Here is a 25,131-nt window from a genome sequence, read left to right as displayed (position 1 = left end):
GATAAGTATAGTAGATTCGTGTTTTTGGTTTTAGCATATCACATAAGCAGTTTGAATCTACATGGTATTAGAGCTGAAGTCACTATAGAAGAGGAGAATACGAGTTTGTTGTGCAGGTGAAATCGAATTTGCAGTTTCATACTTCAGAGTCAACAGGATGTCATTCTACGGTTTGAGACTTGAGTATGCCCTGGAGGGAAACTCAAATTACATAGCTTGGAAGGACAGGATGGAGGCAGTGTTGGAAGACAACGGGCTGAAGGAATTCATAGATCATGATATCCTAAAGCCTCCAACATATGATGCTAAAGATCTGGATGAATGGAGAAAGTGTGTGGCAAAGGCGAGAAGGATTATCCTAGAAGGAGTTCGAGATCTTATTATCTCGAATCTCCACGGTAAGGAAACTCCATTTGCAATGTGGAAGGCATTGGTAGACCTGTTTCAAAATAATAGTGACCATAGGAAGTTGGCACTGAAGGACAAGCTCAGAAAGATCAAGATGGAAAAGGGTGACTCAATTCCAAAATACCTGACCAAGTTCACCCAATGTTTGGATGAACTTGGGAGTGTCGGGGTTACTATTGCAGAAGACAATATAGTGACCCTAGAATTTCTAGGACTTCCCAAAAGTTGGAACAACTACCAGGACTATGTTAATGGGAGGGAGAAGCTACCAGAGTGGGAGCGATTGTGGTTCGACTTGGTACAAGAAGGGATTCAGAGGAACACCAGAGATGGGACCTCATCCAAAGAAGTGGAAGAGGAATTTTCATTAGTCAGCAAAGAAAAGAAAGCCAAGGGAAAGAAGTCCCAAGGTGAGGAGGGTGGAAAGAAGAAGGACTTGTCGAACATCAAGTGTTTTCATTGTCACGAGTTCAAGCACTATGCCACAAAATGCCTAAAGAAGAAAGCAACCAAGGAGCCTGTAGTAGCAGCAACAAGTGAAGCTCTAGCTTCACAATTCAAACTTGATTTCACTCTCATTTCATGCATGGCAAGCACTGCAATGGGAAGCATGTGGTATCTCGACAATGGTGCCTCGTCCCATATGATGGGGAATAATGATCTCTTCAGTGACTTGGAGGAGAAAGACCTCAAGCAGAACATAGAGTTTGGAGATGATGGGAGGTATAGCGTGATCGACATCGGTATAATTACTTTTTAGACGGATTTTGGATCGTCTCTCCGACTCACAGATGTGATGTATGTTCCAGGACTAAAGAAGAATCTTGTTTCCGTCACGGTATTAGAAGACCGTGGCTACGATGTGATTTTTAGCAAAGGAAAGGTTTTCCTTACACACATCGCCACGGGACATGTGAAATAGATTAGTGTGCCAGTCAAGAACTTGTATGCACTTGAGGTACAATATGCATGAAATGCCTTGAGGAGGAAGGCAAAGGTTATAGACTTGGTGCTTGAGAGGGAGCATGAATTACCTCTCAACATGTAAGCTCAAAAGCAACCTCAGTAAGTTGTGGAGTAGCAACAACTAGATAAGATGAGAGGAGACTGAGTGGAGACATCCACTCAAGTAGTAGGGGGAATTTTGAGCCAAGTGGGCAAAGGGAGCACAAGCATCCATACCTCCAGGTGAGAGGTGGGGCGATGTGAAGCAATAGTCCCAAGAGTTCAGAAATTGGGTAGGATCCATTCTGATGTTTTTTGTCTCATGAATCATTACCTTGCTACGAGGGCCCAGAGTATTAAGTAACAAGAGGATCAATGTAAGTCAGATAATGAGGAGTGCAGAGCAGTGTTGACAACAAAGCACGAGTCTCCATAGTAGAGTCAATGACAACACAGTTTTCCCAGTAGACAATTGTAGACACAATTGATTCAATTTTTTTCGTTTGGATGATTTTTGGTTGCAGATGTTGCAGTAGCAACATCAATAGTGACAAGACTTGCATGCAGAACATTCCAAAGGTACCAGATTAGGATAGAGTTGAATTCATTTCTAGTTGAGAGGGAGTGTTGAAAATAACACGAAGAAATGTTAAAAATAGCACGAAGATAATCCCAATTTAATTTGTACTTGAATTAAATTGTAATTCTATTCTCATAGCAACTTGTAACAATTAACTAAGTTATGTTGAATTAGTTGGCTCATTAAATTGATTTGGAAGTCTATATAAAGTCATGTAGAGTGATCCCTAAATTTTAGTGGCCCAAGTTGAGTTCTTATTGAGTTGTAATTATTTAATTCAGTTTAACTGAGTTAAATTCAGTTAAAATATTTCTAACTATTGGAAGAACTAGTGAGAGGTCATTCAAATGCATTGATCAATCAAATAACTAATAATTCACTCAAAATAGCTCATTCATGTCAGTTCAGAGGAAGGCCCAGCTGAGATTAGAGTTCAGGGACAATGTATTATCAGTTGTATAATTTTCCGAGTTGTACAAATGGTGCATGCAATCAGTAGAAGGCATATGATGGATTGCGCAGTTGTGGTGATGGATTTTCCATATTAAATATGGGCTAAATCCCTTAGGGATTGTGCAAGGAATTAGGGGCTTAGTAGGCAACAGATTTGGTTAAGTGTTGGCTTGAGCTGGTTTGTGAAGTAGTGAGGAGTCTGAGCAGAGACATCCACTCAAGTAGAGACCTCCAGTAGGGGGGGATTTTGAGCCAAGTGGGTAGAGGGAGCACATGCAGCCATACCTCTAGGTGAGGGTGGAGCAATGTGAAGCAATAGTCTGAAGAGTTCAGAAACTGGGCAGGATCTATTGAGGCTTTTTTTGTCGCATTGATCATTACCTTGGTATGGGGGCCCATAGTATTCAGTAGCAAGCAGATCAGTGTCAGTCAGATACTGAGGAGTGCAGAGCACTGTTGACAACAGAGTAAGAGGCTCAGTAGCAGAGTCAGCAGCATCACAGTTTCCCTAGTGGACAGTTGCAAACATAATTGATTCAATTTATTTTGTTTGGAAGATTTTTGGTTGCAGATGTTGCAGTAGAAACAACAATAGTGACAAGATTTGCATGCAGAACATTCCAAAGGTACCAGATCGGGATAGAGTTGAATTCCTTTCTTTTTGAAAGGGTGTGTTAAAAATAACAACAAGAAATGTTAAAAAAAAAAACATCAAGAAAAATCCTAAATTAATTTGTCCTTGAAATAAATTAGGAATTAAATTGTAATTATATTCTCATAGCAACTTGTAACAGTTAACTAAGTTAAGTTGACTGAGTTGGCTCAGTAAATTCGAGTTGGAATTCTATCTACAGTCATGTAGAGTGATCCCTAAATTTTAGGGGCCCAGGTTGAGTTCTTATTGAGTTGTAATTATTTAATTCATTTTAACTGAGTTAAATTTAGTTAAACTAGTTCTAACTGTTGGAAGAACTAGTGAGAGTTCAAGTGAATTAAATTGGATTTAATTCACATCCAATGATCAATCAAATAACTTATAATTCATTCAAAATAACTCATGCATGTTAGTTCAGAGGAAGATCCAATTAAGATTAGAGTTCAGGGACAATGTACTATCAATTGTATAATTTTCCAAGTTGTACAGATGGTGCATGCAATCAGTAGAAGGCCCTTGATGGATTGCACAATTGCAGTGAGGGATTTTCCCAATTAAATATGGGCTAATTCTCTTACGGATTGCGCAAGTAAATAGGGGTTTGGCATGCAACAAATTTGGCTCTAAGTGTTGTCTTGAGCTGGTTTGTGAAGTAGTGAGATAGTTTGTACTTGGGCAAAGATTATTCAAGTTGAACAAGCATCGCATTTTCTTTTTAGATCTTCTGGTTAATGTAATATTTAGATAGTGGGGTTTTTAGCTGTTGCTTTCCCTAGAAAAATATTGTGTTATGTGTGATTGAAATTGTTCCTTTTCTGCTTTGTGATTTCATCGATCAATTTTTGTTTCCGCTGATGAGTAGAGTATATTCATGTATTTTGTTTTAGCATATCATATAAGAAGTTTGAATCTACAAGTAAAAATATGCAATGGAAGTAAATAAAGGCTCCAAAAATTCTGAAGTGAGACACATCCAACTTTCTCCCCAAAAAATCCTCCTCCAATGTAATCATACCAAGAATCTAATGAGGACTCTGGTTCTGTAAGTAGACTACTATGCTACATGCCTCTGCACACAAATGCAGTGGCAAACCTTGGTCATGTAGCATAGCTCTTGCAACTCCCACAATGTCGTGGTTCTTCCTCTCTGCTACCTCATTCTACGGTGGGTTGTGGGGTGTTGTCAACTCTCTTCAAATTCCTTCTTTGGCACAAAATACATTGAACTCATTGAAGCCTTCATCTTCTTGTCGGTCTCTCTCTCAACTAGCGCCTTGAACTCTACAAACTTTGAGAATGTCTCATCCTTCTTCTGCATGAAGAATATCCATCACTTGCTTGAGAAGTTATCAATAAAGATAACATAGTATTTATTTATGGTAGTGGAAGCTGTCGAGAAGGGTCCATAAAAATCATAGTGGACTCTCTCCAAGACTACATGTGCTTTGATGTCTCAATCATGGAATGTGGATTTCACATACTTCCCCAAGGTACAACCTTTGCTAACATCTTGCTGGAATAGTGCTCCTTTAGGGAGGCCAGTGGTTATTTGCAGCATAATCTTTAAGGCATCATGATGCAAATGGCCCAATCTCTTGTGTTAGAGCTCACCGACATCGCGACTTTGCACTTTCTCTACCTTACTGCTTAATGCAACACAATCTTCCACATCAATTTTATATAGGTTCTTCACATGAACCCTGATCTACTTCAGCTGTCCAGTAGCTAGGTATCTCAGAAGGGCTTTACCTTTACTGAATATCACATCATAACCACGGTCTTCCAAAACTACTAGAGAGATGATATTATTATTTAGGGCTAGAAAAAACATGACATATTTGAGGCAAAGAGGGGATCCAGACTCCCTCTTAAAGGTTACGGTACTAATCCCAGTAGCATTGTACCTACCGTCGCCCCCAAGCGCAATATGCATTTGGAGATCTTTCTCCTCCAGGTCAATGAAAAACTCTCTACACCCTATCATGTGGAACGAGGCACCTGAATCTAAGTAACACACACTCCCCATTATAGCGCTAGCCATGCATGCGAGAAGGGTGAAGTCTAACTTGAACTGTGAAGCCAATGCTTCACCTGCTGCTCCTACTGAGTTCTTCTTGCTAGAATTTTTGTGTGGACACTTTGTAGCATAGTGCCTGAGTTCATGACAATTGAAGCATTTTATTTTGGACAAGTCTTTCTTCTAGTCCGCTTGGTTGGAATCTGGTTTGGTTTGAGATTTCTTCCCTTTTCCCTTCTTTCCCTTTCCAACCAATGCAAAAAAGTTTGCATCCTCTCCCTTGGATGAACTTCCATCTCTGGTATTTCGCCTGATTTCTTCTTGTACCAAATTAGACCATAGGAGTTCCTAATTCGATAATTTCTCCCTCCTGTTCACCTAGTCCTGGTAGTTATGCCAACTTTTGGGAAGCCTTAGAAGAGTTAAGCTCACCAGGTCATCTTCGACAACATTCACACCAACCCCTCCAAGGTTATCCCAAACATGTGTAAATCTGGTGAGATACTGCGGAATAATATCATTCATCTACATCTTAATATTTCGAAGTTTTTCTTTTAGGGCCAACTTTTTATGGTCATTGTTATTTTCGAGTAGCTCGGTTGGTGCCTTCCACATTACAAAACGATTTTCTTTCCCATGGAGATTTGAGACAATGTCGTCTCGCACTCCCTCCAAGATAATTCTCCTCGCCTTGGCTACATCTTTCTTCCATTGGGCTAACTTCTGTGCATTTGTTGATCCTAGTTTTGCAATGGCTGTCTTGACGTATTGTAGTAATCCATTGTCATCAAGCACCACGTCCATGTGATCCTTTTGTGCAATGAAATTCGAGTTGCCTTCCAAGGCATACTCTAATCTCAGCCCGTTGAAGATCATCTTACCAACTCTGAAGTGGTCCTGCTACATTGAAGTTGCAAGTTCGAACCTCCTGAGGAATGACTTCGAAATTCTTATTCTAATGTGAATCCAGCTCCGATACCATGTAGAAATATGGTGATATAATTGTAATTGTTCAAGAAGTTTAATCTAAAACCAAGAGACACAATTCCACTCTATTGATCTGTTGAATTTAATTGACAATTTAGAACGACATTCACAAAAATGCAATAAGAAAAACCACACATGCATAATATTTTTTCTAGGGGAACCCAATTGGGAAAAACCCCTCAAGATTCTTTGCATTAATCAAAAGAGTATATAATGCATTAAGATTGCTTGCTCACTCTGAGCTCAACCTGCAAGTGAATATCCTTTCTCTCTGCTCAATGAGAAGCTCTAACCCAAACTTAGTCATTTTATGTGTTTGCTTGAGCCCCTATTTCCCTACGCAAATCGTGAGGAATTAGCCCCTACTTTTTAGGAATTTTCCTATAATTGATTGCGCAATTCCCAAGGATTGATAATCTGACTACATGCAACACATGTACACTTAAAGTAGTTTACAGTTGCTTGTTACACTGCCTTGGAATCTCCATGACAACCAAGGAACTTGATTCCTTGCATGCACTAGCTATTTTGAGTTGATTGATAAGTTAATTGGATGATCACCGAGTTAGGTTGTTGTCGCATTGTACAATTGACCTTCCATTATATCCGTCAACAGTTAGAACTAGTTTAACTGAATACATTTGTAAATAATTGACCCTGATTGCTACAAATTAGCAATCACACATGCTTAACTAAACTCCAAGCCATCTAACTCGAATTTACTGAGCTAACTGAGTGACAAGAGCCATGCCACCTCAGTTAGATGCCTCCAAGTTGTCTGCTGATGTGGAAATTTGATTTTTCTCAATTTGACCAAGGCAAAGTCAAATTGAGACTTTCTTACTACACTTCTCAACACTCTTTATTCTTACCATGTAGTTTCTCCATACTTAGCCAAAATTTCAAACATTCCCCCTTTCCCACCTTGACCCAACACGTCTCCTTGGCCCAGTGGTCAGTGGGGTTGAAACTAATTGGACATCAATGATCCCCCCTGAATCCTTGGATGTCTTCCAGTCATTTGATCCTCAAAAGGAAGGTATCATGACTTGCTAGAAATATAACTCCCAAAGTTCACCACCCATGGCTTCATAACAAGTAAAACACCATGTAAAATAAGCTAGCACAGGTAATTTTGGTTTCTATTTGGCATTACATGTTTCATGAGTCCTTGGGTGTGCTTTCAATGATATCTACACCCATCTTGAATTCATATCCCCAAGATTTTGTTCAAAGCATATTTTTTTTACTCTTAGCTATGCCACCTTTACCATGGATTAGAGCACGCGTGGGGAATTGTTGAATTTGATCGATTGGAATCCTCAGTCATTAATTGATCTCGTTCAAGGATCCGTAACTTCAAAACATTGTTTGGCCCTTTGGATTGTCTCCCTAGTTTAGTTTCTGACATGCATGACTTTGAGTGATCAGTAGTACCATAAGACATAGGGTTGCACTAAATTGTTGGTTGAAGCTTCTATTTGGTTTACATATTCCTTCTTATTCTGGTTCTATCTAATTGAGGGTAACCATGGAACCATCTTAAGATTTCCAAGTGAGGAGTATAAGTAGATAATGGCAAAAATTTCCCATCTACGTGAAGAAATTATATGCTTATAGTTAAAGCACAACCCAGTGGTCTCTAGTGTTACCGTAACTATGGAATTACTAATGGAACGATGAACAATGATGCATCAAAAGAAGGATGAGCTCTTGATCTAGGTGGATCTCCAGAAACAGTGGCATAGAAAAAGCTCAAAATTCAAAGTGGTAGAAAGGCGATGAACTTGACATCATATTGAAGTGCTCGTCGCTCTGGTTCCAACGGTGTGAACAATACTCCAATCCGAGTCCGGATGAAGGAGATAGAGGCAGTCAAAGTTGGGTTGACTTTTTGATGGCTAGGCAAGATTAATGAATGCACAATTTGGACATTTTCTGGTGGACGAAATCCGACAAACTCTGGCCATATTTCGGGCAAAATTGTGGCCTCGTTAAAAAGACTCCTTCGGTCAAAAACCGAATTTCCAAAAAAAACCTCCTTTTGTTTTATATAACAAAAAATATATATAAAAAAGGGGTGGCGGGCCACCAAACCCACCACCGCAACTCCTCCACACAAACAGAATAAAAATGGTGGAGGGGTGGGCCACGGCGCCCGACCCCTCTCATGGAACCCATACCATTAACCGTAAACTCAAAGGGGGCACGGACCCAACCACCAACATTAAAACAAAGGGACCGTTAGCATAAAAGGTGGGCCGGCCCTTGGGGCGCGGACCTAGCCTCAACCACCAGCCATAATGCGTGGAGCCAGCGGGAGGAAGGTACGGACCCGACCCAACCAAAAACCTTAAAAAAAATGTTTGTAAAATATTATAAAGAAAATTGTTATGTAAAAAGGAGGAGGCGGGGTTTGATCGCCCGACTTCCTCCATATTAACCAGAACTTCCACCAACTACACTATAACAATTTCATTGAAGAATCCACCACCCAGATTATACTTAAATGCAGTTTGTCAGTGTGCCCAGGCAGAGGAGGCAGTGCACGTAGTTCGAGGCAGAATTTTGCAGGAGGGCCGAATTTTCACTTTGTCAGAATTTGACAAATTTTATATGGTTTCAACACTTCTCGACGCCACGAATGCAATGGTGCTGTCCATTTCTCCATCATAGTTCTGCATTTTTCAGCCATTTTTCAGTATGGAGGTATAAAACTCCTTTTTGTAACTGATGCTTGTACTCTTCTTTCTCATGCCACTTAATGAATGAAGGCCTCCCCATTGATCGAGTAGGGCCCAGAGACGTAGTCCAAGTCGGATGAACTCCGTTATCAAGTCTTGTTGTCTTCTTTCATGCTTTATGTGTTTCTCCTCTTCTCTCATGTGCACATTAAGTTTTCTATGTTAAGATACAATTTATGCATGTAATTCTTTAACACATCTATAAGCAAAAGATTTTGGATCAAGTGGTATCAGAGCAGGTCTTTTTTAGATGTGAATTGCATGTTTGTATGCTAACAAGAAACAGGCTCCGAAGAGGCGAAGGGAAACTAAATTCTTTTGATCCTGAAGCGGGGCGTGCACATCGAAGGAGAAACATGGCAGATGAAGAGGCTTGTCATGAAGAGGAGCACAATTTCCGCAAAACCTTCTATACAATGGCAGAGAATGTCGGTCAGTTGCTTTCAAGGTTGGAGAAAGCAGAAGAGAGAAATCCAGAAGAACAAGGTTCAGTGCATGGAAATGGTGAAGGAGAACCCCCTCCTTCTCCTTCCACGAGTGAAAGTTCTTCTTCCTCTCATCACCATCATCATAGAAATTCAAGGGATGCATCTAAGAAACCTTTATTTAAATTAGATGTCAAATTTGACCTTCCCATGTTTAATGGTGAAACTAATGCAAAAAAAGATTAATAACTAGATTAGGCAGATTGAAATCTACTGCAGGATTCAACAGATCAATGAGGACGAGGCAAAGATTCAGCTGGTCTCTCTTCGGCTGAGTAGCACCGCTATCGTTTGGTGGGAGACAAAATTGCGAAGCAGTAAGAGTGTGGGTAATCTTCTTTCCTCATGGCCTAGTTTCATTTCTGCATTAAAGGAACAATTCTATCCCTTGGGTTACAAACAAAAAGCCTTAATGGATTGGCAATACTTAAGGCAAGGCAGAGGTCAGGATGTTCAAAGCTTTAAAGAGGAATTTGGAAAACAAGCACTTAATTTGGGCATTGCACCTGACTCACCTGAAGTAGTAACTAAGTATATTGGATCATTACAGAGTTACCTTAGACATTCATTATTATTGTTTGAACCAACTACTATGGACTTCGCCAATGTGAAGGCAATCCATCTTGAGAACATGAGTAAAAATGAAAGAGATTGTCATTTCAAGAAACCACCTTTCAAACCTCCAAATGGCAAACCCAAAGTGAAAGGAAAAGGAAAGGAGAAGAGGATGACATCAACCAAGAAAGATGAAGGAGAAAGACCTTATTGCAATCACTGCAAAAAGGAAGGTCATGACAACGATCATTGTTGGAAACAATACCCGGAAAAGAGACCAAAGAAGTATGGAGAAAAATGCAAGCAAAAGATAGTGCCAACTATGCAACAAGACCTTGGATCCGATTCGGGAGATGAAGCATTGATCATAGCAACAGGAACAAAAGGTACTCTTACACCTCATGTTAATTCTGAATCACATGAAGGTACTAGTTCAATAGATGAGTCTCTTCCTAATGAACAAAAGAGAATTGAGCTATTTCATATTAGAGTTATCATAAATCATACAAAAGTGGAAACTCTATTTGATACTGGATCCCAAGCAAACTTAATTTTAGAGTCCTTGGTAAAGAAGCTAGGCTTGGAAACCAAACCACATCCTAAACCTTACCCGCTTGGATGGATACATGATAAAGCAAAACTGAATGTAACTAAGCAGTGCAAGGTTAAATTTGTGATCGCTTCTAAGTTAGTGGATGAGGTAAAACTTGATGTGATACCATTGGATATCTGTGGCATGGTGTTAGGGAGTCCATATCTATATGATAGAAAGGCAATCTTCTTCCGTCATGAAAACAAATACCAAATCACAAAAGATGGGGTAGAATATATTGTAAGGGCTCATCAAACTAAAATCAATGCCAACCTTGTAAGTGCAGGACAAATGAAGAGGTTGGTGAATTCCAGTAAGGGTTGCATGCTTATGATTGTAAGGGGAAAGGATGCAGAATTATCCGATGCTTTCCAGGGTTGTGACCATGTGCGTAAAAAGGAATTATGTGAATTAATTTCTAACTGTGATGAGATGTTTCAGGAACCAAGGGGATTACCTTCGAAGAGGAAAATCCAACATGAGATCCATTTGCAGCATGACGGTCCTTTACCGAATATTGGCATGTATAGGATGTTGACCATTGAGATGGAGGAGATAAAAAAGTAGGTGCAGGAACTATTGAACCAAGGGGTCATCAGACCGAGTACTTCTCCATGCGGCTCACCGATCGTCTTAGTGCCGAAGAAAGATGGCACATGGAGGACATGCATGGATTATCGAGCACTAAACAAAATCACAGTGAAAAATCGTTACCCTCTTCCCCGCATTGATAACTTATTAGCTCAGTTAAAGAATGCTATCCATTTCACCAAATTGGATTTGCGTAGTGGTTATCACTAGGTCCGAATTGGAGAGTAGGATGTGTGGAAAACCGCCTTCAAGACCAAACAGGGGTTGTTTGAATGGATGGTGATGCCATTCGGACTTTGCAACGCTCCAACCACTTTCATGAAGGTCATGAATGATCACTTTAGGCCTTTCATTGATGAATTTGTTCTTGTATATCTAGATGATATCCTTGTCTTTAGTAAAAGTTGGAATGAACATGTATGTCATGTGAAGAAAGTGATTGATGTATTGAGAAACGAAAAACTCTATGTAAAATTGTCAGAGTGTGAGTTTGGGAAAACCTCTTTGGTTTACCTAGGTCATATTGTTGGTCATGGTTAGTTAAAAATTGGTCCTTCTAAAGTTGAAGCAATTGTAAATTGGCCTAAGCCTACTAGTGTAACCGAGGTTCACAACTTTTTGGGTGCAGTACAATATTGGAGGAGATTTATTGCCAATTTCTCTATTATTGCAGCACCTTTACATGCATTGACAAGTGTAAAGCAAATCTTTCAATGGGGAGGAAAGCAGCAGAAGTCCTTCGAAACATTGAAATAAAAGATCAGCACCGCACCGGTCTTGGCCTTACCAAATCTCCAACAGCCATTCGAGATCGAAACAGATGCCAACGGATATGCCATGGGAGTTGTATTGATGCAGCAAAAGAAGCCGATATGTTACCATTCAGAGAAGTTCTCTCAAGCTGTGATAAACTATCCCACTTATGACAAGGAGTTATATGCCTTGGTCTAGCGTGTGAAAAAGTGGAAACACTACCTGATCGGTAAGGAGACCATCATCCATATGGATCATCAGCCCTTGCAGTACCTTCAGTCACAAACCAAGTTGCAGCAATCTCGTCATTTCAGGTGGATGGTTTTTCTTCAACAATTTCATCTAGTAATAAAGTATAAGAAAGGAACTAGCAACAAAGTGGTCGATATGCTATTTCGCCCTCCTATTTTTGCTTCTATTATTTTGCATAATGCTTCGTTATCTTTTGAAAGTTATGCTGAACAATATGCTAACGATAATGACTTTAAGGAGATTTATGCAAAACTAACCCATGGTTCACAGGTGGAAAACTATCACTGGCATCGTTCACCATTTGAGACATGTTTTAGCTACCTGCCAAAAGATCCTTTTGATATGGTCTTTGGAAGGGAAGATGACTCCAGTGGACGTGATGATAGGGACAAAGCGCAGTAGTTCATTCAGCGGATCCAGTTGATTCACCAAGCAATACAGGAGTAGTTGGAGAAAAGTCAAGCCCGGTACAAGGCTCGACATGACAAACACCGAGTTGACCATCAATTTCAAGTGGGCGACAAAGTGTGGTTCCATATCAGCAAGGACAGGATGAAGGGAGAAGGGAAGAAGTTGCGACCAATCCGATATGGTCCATTCACCATCTTGGAGAAGATTGGAAATAATGCCTTTCATCTCGATTTGCCGATATATATGCAAATGTACTCCATAGTGAATGTGGAGAACTTAAAGCTGTATGAGCCACCATTGATTATGGACACCGAGGAGGTGGGCACAGTTCCTACAGTTGATGACTTTGCACCAGAGTATCTCGATGAGTTACCTGAAGACATCATCCTTGACAGAAGAACCAGGACTTCACAACGAGGAGATGTGGAATACCTTCGAGTTGGTTTCAAGGGGATGCACCCTAGCAAGGCAAAATGGTTGGAAAAAGAAAGAGTGAGGGAACAATTCCCTCACTTGCCAATTGACTGATAAAGCTTTTGGCGGTCCAAAAGCTCCTCAATGGGGAGGATTGATCCAGGTGGATCTCCAGACACAGTGGCATGGAAAAAGCTCAAAATTCAAAGTGGTAGAAAGGCGATGAACTTGACATTAGATCGAAGTGCTCGTCACCCTGATTCCAACGGTGTGAACGACACTCCAATCTGAGTCCGGATGAAGGAGATAGAGGCAGTCAAAGTTGGGTTGACTTTTTGATGACTGGGCAGGATTAATGAAGGCACAATTTGGAATTTTTCCGGCGGACAGAATCCGGCCAAATCTAGCCAGATTCCAGGCAAAATCGTGGCCTCGTTAAAAAGACTCCTTCGGTCAAAAACCGAATTTCCAAAAAGAACCTCCTTTTGTTTTATATAACAAAAAATATATATAAAAAAGGGGTGGCGAGCCACCAACCCCGCCACCCCAACTCCTCCACACACAACAGAACAAAAATGGTGGAGGGGCGGGCCACGACCTCCGACCCCTCCCACTGAACCCATACCATTAACCGTAAGTTCAAAGTTAAGGTGGTGGGCAGCCCTTGGGGCACGGACCCAACCACCAACATTAAAACAAAGGGACCGTTAGCATAAAAGGTGGGTCAGCCCTTGGGGCGCGGACCCAGCCTCAGCCACCAGCCATAATGCGTGGAGCCAACGGGAGGAAGGTACGGTGGGCGGGCCACCCAAGGCGGGCCCGACCCAACCAAAAACCTTAATTAAAAAAAAAAAAAATGTTTGTAAAATATTATAAAGAAAATTGTTATGTAAAAAGGAGGAGGCGGGGTTTGACCGCCCGACCTCCTCCATATTAACCGAACCTTCCACCAACTGCACTATAACAATTTTATTGAAGAATCTGCCACCCAGATTATACTTAAACGCAGTTTGTCAGTGCGCCCAGGAAGAGGAGGCAATGCACGCAGTTCAAGGCAGAATTTTGCAGGAGGGCCGAATTTTCACTTTGTCAGAATTTGACAAATTTTATATGGTTTCAGTACTTCTCGATGCCACGAATGAAATGGTGCTATCCGTTTCTCCATTAGAGTTCTGCATTTTTCGGCCATTTTTAAGTATGGAGGTACAAAACTCCTTTTTGTAACTAATGCTTGTGCTCTTCTTTCTCATGCCACTTAATGAATGAAGGCCTCCCCATTGATCAAGCAGGGCCCGGAGACGTAGTCCAAGTCGGACGAACTCCGTTATCAAGTCTTGTTGTCTTCTTTCATGCTTTATGTGTTTCTCCTCTTCTCTCATGTGCACATTAAGTTTTCTATGTTAAGCTACAATTTATGCATGTAATTCTTTAACACATCTATAAGCAAAATATTTTGGATCAGCGCTTTAGCCTTTGACAACAAAAAGAAGAGCTCCAATATGCTCTCAACAAACGGTCGTCATAACCCTTTTCCTCAAGTAATATCATCAAAAATGGAGTCCAAAATCTTCCTAATCACAATGTAACTATGTCCCCTCAAAAGGGGGGGATCGTGACCTGGTGATGTCACCCTCCCTTCAAATACTTTGTATGCCAGTATGTAATTTTTCACAAAATTTGCTTGTTTTCTAACATATATATGTCTGTAGAAGTAGTAGTTTTGATCTGAAAGAACTCATTTTTTGAGCTCGTGAGCATTCCTAATAATGTTATAATTGTAAACCTATTAATGGGAATAACCCCCCTTCTTTTTGATGTACTTGTTGTGCCTCAAGACATATTTTCCTTAATATAAATATTCTTATTTCGGTTAAAAAAATAATTCTTATTTTGCAACAAAGATATGGAATATTTGTGGTGTTTTTTTGGAAATAGGATGAATTGAACATGCTATGATATATAGAAATGTAATAATTTTTTAGGGTTAGTTTGGTTAGTAGGTGCTCATGTGTTAAGTCTACCTAAGTCTCGAGTTTAAATCCCATCAATTATTTTGGGGTTATCTACTACTTATGTGATTAGAACTTCCATTCAAATTGGCATGGTATCACTAGTATCCTCATTCTTCGCTTAATCATGCAAAGCTAAACAAAAATGCAATAATTTGGTATTTTAGGCAAAGTCCAAAAAAGAACATATAAAGATATAACATTTCTTAATATTACATTGTAGATCTAGAAAGATACACAACTTTCATGCTATCAAGTATACTATCCATCAAGTAACTAAAAACAAACAATAGACTATAGAATCTCATGTACTGACAAATTACTAGTTCAAAAGGATTTGAAAAACCATTGTATAGACATCTTGTACTTCTTCCTAGGAGCTATAAAGTTAAGGTAGTTGAAGTCCTTCCTTTAAGAGTTTATTTACAATCTTGTTGTGCTCTCTACAAATTAGTATAACTAACATAATGAAACCAATTAGATATTGCCTTTAATGGTTATGACAATGGAAAGAGAGGAGGAGTGTTATCCCCCGCATCGAGGTTCAATTCACACAAGTTACATGTTGAGCTATTAATGAGTATATTTGTGTGAGGGCTTTGAGCCCTATTGTTGACCTATCCTTGTGTCTTGAAGAATGTAGGGTTGACCTTGGGTACCATATTTTGAATGAGGAGAACTGCTCGAAGAATTTCCTTGAGATATGTTACTCACAAAAAAATAATTATAAATATGTGTGTGTGAGTAAATTGGGTGTAATTCAAGTGTTTGTGAGGAAAACTTATTTCCTCTTTCCTCGAGTTCACCCACGTTTTGACATGTTTTATGTTAGTCGATTGTTAATGGGTTATATATGATTTATTCATGGGTTCTTGACATGGTCTTATGCCTTGAATAATCTAGGGTTCACTGCAGATACAATCCTCAAAATGAGAGAAAGTGTCCAAGAGTGTTCCACCAAGGTATATTCCCTAGAAACACAATAATTGTATGCTTTAGGCATAGTCTAATAAACATAAACCATAAATAAATCACCTCACAATCTTTCATGATGGCTCTAGAAAGATCCACATCCTTCGTAATGTCAAGTACACAATCTATCAAGTAATTGAAAACAAACAGGAGACTTAACAGTCCCATGTACGAGCAAATTACAAGTTCAAAAGGAATTCATCAATCAATAAATCAAAACTATTATGATACCACTGTATGACTTCTTATAATCCTTTTAAGGAACCATGAAGCTTAGGTAGAAGAAGTCCTTCCTTTGAGAGTAGATCTACAACCTTGTTGTGCTCTTAAATATGAGTATAGTTGACCTAAAGAAGTTGATCAGGGTTGTACAATTAATGAAATTAAATGTAAGAAAGTAAATGGAACACACATAGATAAATATAACATAGATTACAACAATATGATGAAATTCCAACTTCTATTAATAAATTAAATACCAAAATATTGTAAAACACATATTGGCTAGAATGGTGGTCTATGAATAGAGAGAGATAATGGTTACCTACATTTGCAAACTCTATTACAAGAGGCCAAAATATTGGCATTTTTAACACAATGAAAGAACCCTCAGCGTCCAAAAACCTAACCCTAGAAGATGAAACACCAAAATTTTTGCGGGTCTTGAGGTGGTTAATTGGTACGTCAACCTCCTAGGGGCAAAACTTTCGCATACAATATCTGCTTCAAGTACACAATAGCTCGTTGGAAAGAAATATTTGTGGACTACAACTTCTGAATGGAGGAAGGCATGCCATGGCAACATTCGATCCCCAATTTTCTAAAAAGCATCATTTAGGGCCTCAAAACATCCCAAAAAATGTGTGACACAAAAATAATAGATAAATGCCAAGAAGATAGAGAACCGTTGAGATAGTCAAAGAGGTGGGTGGTCATTGATATCCACCTAGATTAGTCCTCCTTCCTTGGGAAGAAATGGTCTCCATAACAACAAGTTCCCTCACTAGATAGGGAAAATTCTGTTGAATTTGACCCCCAATTAGCCACTTGCCCTAGTGAAGAAGTTGCCCTGCTTTGGCAACTTGATAGAGTTGTATGTGTTACTAATGACTACACTGTGTCTTGGTGTCAATGATCCAATCCATTGTAGCCTATTCAATGAAATTAGGATTGAGTTATACAGGAGAAAATTGTTCGACTGCGTCCAAGGTGTCTAATAGAGGTGGAAAATATGGTCAAAGCAACTCCACATTAAATACTAGGTGTAAGCTAAGGAAAGGGCGGATGCTCAAAGCAAACACATTTCCACCCATAGATTTTATGATTGTGTAAGGCTCGTATCTTAATGGTATGATCTTCCTATAGAGGCTTGTGAGGTGATCTTTCTATAAATGTAGCCACACCTTATCACCAACCTTAAACTTAGGTGGAACCATGTGCTAGTAATGTCATTGTTTGTACTTGGCATTGGCTTTCTATAAGATATCACATACCTATTGTTGGAGGTGATGAATTTGTTCAACAAACTTGGGTGCCCTATCTGCCTCAATCTGAGCATGGGAGGACTTTGTCGGTGAAGATGCAATGTGCATAGCTACATCAATTGGGGTTAAAGGTTGGAACCCTAAACACACTTGAAAATAAATGTGGCTAGTAGAGTTGTGAAGGGATCTGTTATAACTATGCTAAACATATGGAAGGCCTTCGTCCCATGTACATAGATGCTTGGATTTCTACATGTGCAAGATAAGCAAAATCATCTTGTTGACCATTTATGTTTGTCCATTTGATTGGGGATGAAAGGCAGTCAATTTGGTCAACTTGCTATCCATGAGAGACCATAGGGTAGACCAAAAGGTGTTGAGGAACTTGTTGTCCCTATCTGAAATAATGGTATGAGGTAGCTCAAAATGAACCTAAACATGATCAAAGAAGTGTTTAGTAGTGGCTCCAATTGCGGTACTCCTCGTGTAGGATGCTAAAATGGATTTTATAGAATCGATCGACAACCATAAACACACAACCATTACCATGCTTGGTGGATGGAGAACTTGACATGTAATCCATGGAGATTGAATCCCAAGGCTTGTTTAGGGTAGGTAGAGGAGTGCATAACCCTTGTTTCTTGATGGATGGTTTAGTAATTACATAGGAAGTGTGTGTTCTGATATATCATTGGACATCCTATCAAATCTTTGGCTGGTAGAAATACTTCAAAGTACTACTACTATCTTCTCCACACCAATGTGCCCTACCACCCAATTGTAACATGCCTCCTAGGTTAGCTTGGCATGCTCGCTTGAAGGAACACAAAGGTGGCCCAGGTAGCACAAGAGTGCATCCTGGAGTTGGAAGTTTGGAACTTTCTTACCTACGATCAACATCTAGTATGTTGTAGCGAAGTCAAAGTAACTATTGTATAATTGTGACCACTTAGAAGTCTCATGCCTACAAGAGTTAAGAATTGTGGTTAACACCACGACTAGGGGCTAAGGCAACCTACAACATGATTGGTGCTACCCTTCTTGTATTTGATGTTCAAATGGATTTGTTGTAGGTATGTGGACCACTATTTATGGCCATCATTCCATAACTTTCCTTGTGTCTGCATAAATTGCAAAGGCCCGTGATTAGTGTGGATGGTCCTCTCCCTCCATGGAATATAATGCTTCCATTGTCGATGGGCCTACATGACAGAGTACATATCCATGTCATAAGTGGGGTATCTTCAGACAATATTAGAGAGTGTTTCACTGCGAGATGCCACCATGTGTCCTTGCTAAGTGAGGACTACACCAATAACATAGTCAGAGGCATCTATCTCAATTTTAAATTGTTGTTGCGGGTTTGGCACAATGAGGACTAGTGTAGAGAAAAGGTGGTATTTCAAATTCGCAAATGCTCTTTGTTGTGAATCAGACTAGGAAAAAATTTATTTTGCTCCACCCTTGGTCATTTGACTTAATGACTAGATGACACAAGAGAACTCAAACACAAACCTTTTGCGGAAGTTAGCAAGTCCCAACAAGATACATAGCTCTGTTATAATCGTTAGGGCTAGTCAATCTCAAATTACTTGGATATTGGCTAGGTCCATATGCACCCCATTTTCATCCAAAATGTATCCCATGTTAATCCACAATCTAGCCCAAGTATTGATTTTGCATGCCAAATGCACATTTCTCTAGATTGGTACACAAGTTGTTTTGTCGCAAGGTGCTCAATATTTATTGGTGTGTTGCAAATGTTCCACTCAGGTTCTACTTATACAAAATAAATGAGTTTGTGAACAATCGCAAGATATCATCCATCATCCTCATGAACATTGTTGGAGCATTACTCAAGCCAAAGGGTATGGCCAACCACTGGAAAATGCCTTCTTTATATTTGAATGTTGTCTTCCATACATCATTTATTTCATTTGGAAACTGGTGGTATACAAGCTTCAAATCAATCTTACTAAATAACTTGGAACCCTTGATCTTATTGGAAATATTGTTGTCATCCATGTCAAAGATAGGAAGAGACTACTTATGTCCAAGATAGAGATTGGAAAATGAAAAATTGGAAACATTGTTTTTGGATTTTTGATGCCCCATTTGGATACCCTATCTTTGAATTCATTTTTACTCGAGTTACCTATATAAAATGGGAGCATAAGACATATGGTTGGAAATCCTATTCTGAGACTTTTCCAATGTTATATGGCACTCCCTCTAACTCCATAGGAATAAGTGGATATGAAATATTTTGTCAAGAAGGCCCAACAAGAGTACAAGCATGTTGACCTAACCAATTTTACAAGTCATCCCCATAAGTGAACGAACAAACATTATAAATAAAGGGAATATAAGTTACTTTGAACAGAATCTAAGCAATAAGAGATATGAGGTTGTAAAAGGAGATGAGGAATAACTTTCGAGGTGATTCTTGGAGTCTAAGGTGGAAGTAAAAATGTGATTTATGGGGTGAATGAGTCATTTCGAAATTTTCGCTATAAATATTCTTTTGGGATATTTCAGAACGTGAAACTTGGAGAATACAAATAAAATATATCCATGTACATGTGTTTCAAATTTCGGGCCTTGATTTTCTATAATTTCATAGATATGGTTTACGGAAGTCAAACTTCCTGAACGCTCTTGAAAGCTTCTTCAAACAAGTAAGCATGGAATTTTCACTATAACTTTTGTTATAGGATGTTTGAAACTGTGAAACTTGGAAGATACACATAGAAGATCTTCATGTACTTGTGGTTCAAATTACAGACCTTGGTTCACTATAATTTTGAAGATACACTCCAAGGAAGTTAGGCTTCTTAAATGCTCCTAAAATGTTCTTTAAATAGATCAAGTTGGTATTTTCACTTTACCTTTATTTCTATGATGTTTTGGAATCTAAAATCTGGAGGGGATAGAGAAGATACTCAAGGTACTTGTTTTAGAAATTCCATACCTTATTTCACTATAATTATGGAGATATGATATCGGGAATTTAGTGTCCCTGAATCCTCCTTAAACATGATTCACATAGGTCAACTTTGTTATAGCTCTGATACCACTTGTTATGCTCTTAACCTGCAAAAGATACCCAAATACAAAATATGCGAAGAAAGATACCCAGAACATAGAACACTGACAGACAACAGCAAATATTTTATTATTCAGAAAGCAATGTTCACTGGCCTCTTCGAGGGGGCAACCTCCAATAGAGCAGAGCTCGATACAAAAATAAGACACGATGCTCCTCGCAGGGAGTCTCTATCCTTTATATATAACTCATACATGCAATACCAAGGATCAATACCATGGGTTTTATTAATACCATCTATCTAATACTACGGCCCATTTGCAACTAACCGTGGTCCCGTCATTAATTGTGGGTTAACCACTTACAATTATTAATATGGGCTTTATTGACTCTTGACTATGACTCGATCCCATTACATAAATAAGGGGGTTAGGGTGGGACCCTAACATGCCCTCCCCCTTAAGACTAGCCTCGTCCTCAAGGCTGAAGCTGCGGAAACTGCTGAAGAATAGTGGCTAGTTCCCAAGTTGCATCTTCTGGAGAGGTGTCTTTCCACTTGACGAGGACTTCCCTAATCATGTGGCCCCGCAAGTGCCTGTCTCGTGTGTCTAGGACCTGTTCAGGTTGGAGCCAGATGGACCCTTCTTCATCCAATTCAAGTAGACTAGTTTGAATTCTGCAATTGTTCCCAATCACTTTCTTGAGGCATGAGACATGGAAAACTGGATGGATTTTTGCAGTAGGTGGCAAAGCCAACTTGTAAGCCACTTCTCCAATGCGCTGAAGTACTTGATATGGTCCGTAGAATTTTGGAGATAGTTTCTGACAACCCTTGTCTTTGAGTGATGTTTGCTTATATGGTTGCAGCCTCAGAAAGACCTGATCCCCTTCTTGAAATTGGCGCTCTGAGCGATGCTGGTCTACCTGTTGCTTCATGCGGTTTTGAGCTTGATGAAGATTCTCTCTAAGATGGGCGAGCATGGTTGCGCAGTGTTGTAGGAGTTGATCCACTGCTTGTACTTTTGAGCACCCCTTGAGATAAGAAGTAGGGGAAGGAGGGAGTTGACCATATACTACTTCATAGGGAGTCATTTTGGTGGTGGCATGATAGTTGGTGTTATACCACCATTCAGCCAGAGGTAACCACTGTACCCAAAGATGTTGCTTTTCTGAAGTGAAACACCTAAGGTAGGTTTCTAGACATTTGTTGACGGCTTCAGTTTGACCATCCGTTTGCAGGTGATAGGAAGTACTGAGTTGTAGTTGAGTGCCTTGTATCCTGAAGAGTTCCTGCCAAAAATTACTGGTGAAGATCGGGTCGCGATCAGACACAATAGAAGTGGGCATGCCATGCAATTTGAAGATCTGATCCATGAAAGATTAAGCGACCAAAGTTGGTGTAAACGGGTGGGGTAGGGCGCATAAATGAGCATACTTCGAAAGTCGGTCCACAACCACCATGATGACTGACTTGTTTCCTAACTTTGGAAGACCTGTAATGAAATCCATAGAAACCTCCGTCCAAATTGATGTCGGGATGGGCAACGGTTGTAATGTGCCTGGTGTGTTGACGGTCTCCCCTTTGTGGCGTTGACAGACGTCGCATTCTGCTACGAAAGTAAGGATGTCCTTTTTCATGCCTGTCCAAAAAAATGATCTTCTGGTGCGAGCATACGTCTTCTGAAAGCCTGAGTGTCCTGCAATGGGGGATGAGTGCAATTCTGCTAAAATGCGACTTTTGAGGGTGGATGTTGGTGATATTACGACTCTGTCCCTGTAGCGAAGAATATCATCCTGCCATGAGTAGCCCTTGGTGGAATTTGGATCTACCTGCAATTGAGAAATGAGTTGGGAGAGCTCGGGATGTGAAAACCATTCCCTGCGAGCCTCTTCAATCCATTATGGAATGGGGAGGGAAATTGCTAGCAGAGTACTTTCCTCCTCAAATTGGCGAGATAAGGCATCTGCTACACTATTGTCTTTCCCTTTCTTGTAAATGATCTCATAATCATATCCCAGCATTTTGGTGAGCCATTTATTTTGTTGTGGGGAGGATAGGTGTTGGTCAAAAAATATTTAAGAGTGTGATGATCTGTGCGGATTTGGAAACGTCGTCCCAATAAGTAAGGTCGCCAGGTCTTTACTGCATGTAAGATGGCCATCATTTCCTTCTCGTAGGTAGATTGGCCCAGATTCTTCCCACTTAGTTGTTGGCTTGTGAAGGCCAAAGGTCGCCGTTCCTGCATTAAGACTGCCCCAATACTTGTACCCGAAGCATCACATTCAATGACAAAAGATTTGGTGAAGTCAAGTAGTGCTAAGACTGGAGTGGAACACATGGCATTTTTTAGAGCTGCAAATGCCTGTTGTGCTTCCGCATTCCAGAAGAATGAATTTTTCTTTAGGAGTTGAGTGAGGGGCTTCGCTATGCGACCATAGTTGCGGACAAATTTACGATAATAGCCTGTGAGACCCAAAAATCCTCTCAAGCTCTTCAAGGTCTTAGGTTGAGGCTAATCCTGCATTGCCTAGATCTTTTTGGGGTCCACCTTGACACCTTCACGCCCCACAATGTGGCCCAAATACTCAACTTCTTCCATGCCAAACGAACACTTGGACATCATAACAAATAATTTATTCTTGCGGAGCAGTTGCAAGAGTAGATCTACATGCTGAAGATGTGCGGCCCAAGTGAAACTGTAGATGAGGATGTCATCGAAGAAGACAAGGACAAATTTCGTGAGATATGGTTTGAGAATGTGGTTCATAAGGCTCTGAAAAGTAGAGGGGGAATTACAAAGACCGAATGGCATGACCAGGAACTCATAATGGCCTTCATGAGTTCTGAAAGCGGTCTTTGGAATGTCGACTTCCTTCATGCGAATTTGGTGGTAGCCTGAGCGAAGATCCAGCTTAGTGAAGAATTGAGCCCCATTGAGTTCATCCAGCAAATCGTTAACCGCCGGGATGGGAAATTTATCTTTGATTGTCAACTTATTGAGGGCCCTGAAGTCTGGACACATCCGCCACTCCCCATCTTTCTTGAGCACCATGACCACCGGTGATGAATAAGGATTAATGCTGGGACGAATGACACCTGCTTCCAAAAGTTCCTTGATTATTTTTTCTATTTCATTCTTTTGGGTGAACAGATATCTGTATGGGTGCACATTTGGGTGTTGGGCCCCTGGAACCAAGGTGATGCTATGATCATGTTCCCCTCTCGAGGGTGGAAGCTCATGAGGCTTGTCAAAGACCGGCAGATGGTTATTTAAAATCTGTTGCATCTCAGGATGAATTGGTAGAGACTTGGTTTCGACTGCCTGGATGGCATTAAATTGAGCTATAACTCCATGATGGCCCTTTTTGAGCAATTTTCCATCCTATGCGAGTTGATGATAGAGGGAGCTCCCGCCTGGAGTCCACGGAGGGTATGTGTGTAGTTGTTCTGCTAAAACTCATATATAACTCTTGGAAATCCATTGTGATTGGCCCAAGAGTGCGGAGCCATTCAGCGCTGAGGACAATGTCGCAAGCTCCCATGTGTATGGCAAACATGTGGGTTTTCAACTGATAATCCCCCATTTGAAGTTTGACATTTTCACAGCGACCTTCACATTTCATTGTGCCCCCATCCGCAATTTGGACTTGGAAGTTAGAAACTGCTCGTACAAAACAATGCACTGCTTCTGCGACTTTTTGATGGATGAAATTATGTGTACTTCCACTATCAATCAGGACTACTACTGGGCGATGTTTAATAAAACCTCTGATTTTGAGAGTTTGAGGTGAAGAAATCCCTGCCAAAGCATGCAGCGAAATAACTAGTTCGTCAGAGACATTGTCCTTTTGGTTGTCCTCTTCTAGTGCCTCATGTTCCTCAAGTGGTGGATCTTCCTCTGTTGAGCTGTAGTCAGTGGCATCAATTTGAAAAAATTTGGGCTCCTTGCATTTATGACCTGGGGAGTATTTTTCATCACAGTAGTAACATAATCCTTGCTTTCTTCTTTCGGCCATTTCCGCAAGTGACACCTTTTGGACCTTAAGTGTTTGAGTCGTCTTGTGCGCCTGTGGGGGGCGACCTTTAGTGGAGAAGTTTGGGCGACTGTACTGGGCTGCTAATGCACGTTCCATGTTACGGGCTACCTTGCAAGCCTCCGTCCATGTGGGAGGGTGGTGCAGTAGGACTTGGGCTTTGATGGCTTCTTTAAGACCGCTGATAAAACATTCTGTGTAGAACACATTAGAGAGACCCCAAGTGCGGAAGGCTAAGGCTTCAAAAGATGTAATATATTCATCCACTGTGCCAGTCTGTCGGAGCTTAGTAAGACGACCCAAAAAAGAAGATTCCTGACCAAAGCGGTCTGAAAGAGCTTTTTTGAATTTGTTCCAAGCCAGAAAAAGTCCATTGCAACATTGATGCCATTCCCACCATTGCCACCTTTCATTGTCTAAGTACATGCTCCCCACCATAAGCTAAGTCGCATCATCTAAGATGTTATTCAGATTGAAATACTGCTCCATTTGTGCTATCCATGTTGCCGAGTGAGAACCGTCAAATTTATGCATATCCAACTTGGGAGGTTGCTGACGGGATTGTTGGATAACAGGCGGTGGCTGGGTGCGCCAAACGTGAGGAGAGTGGCTAGACTCACCCTCACTGTGTCCATTGCCATTATACTCCTCCTCGTGGGCTGCCTCCTTGTGATCAGGCTATTTAGTCGTTCAAACTGAATGTGGAGGGATTGCAAGGATTCGTCAAGTTTGTCCATCCTTTC

The sequence above is a fragment of the Pinus tabuliformis genome, chromosome Q, assembly GCF_031772625.1.
Source record: "Pinus tabuliformis cultivar Carrire ecotype Pingquan chromosome Q, CPIR1, whole genome shotgun sequence".
In the NCBI taxonomy this organism is placed as follows: Eukaryota; Viridiplantae; Streptophyta; class Pinopsida; order Pinales; family Pinaceae; genus Pinus; species Pinus tabuliformis.
Note: the sequence above shows the minus strand (reverse complement) of the source record.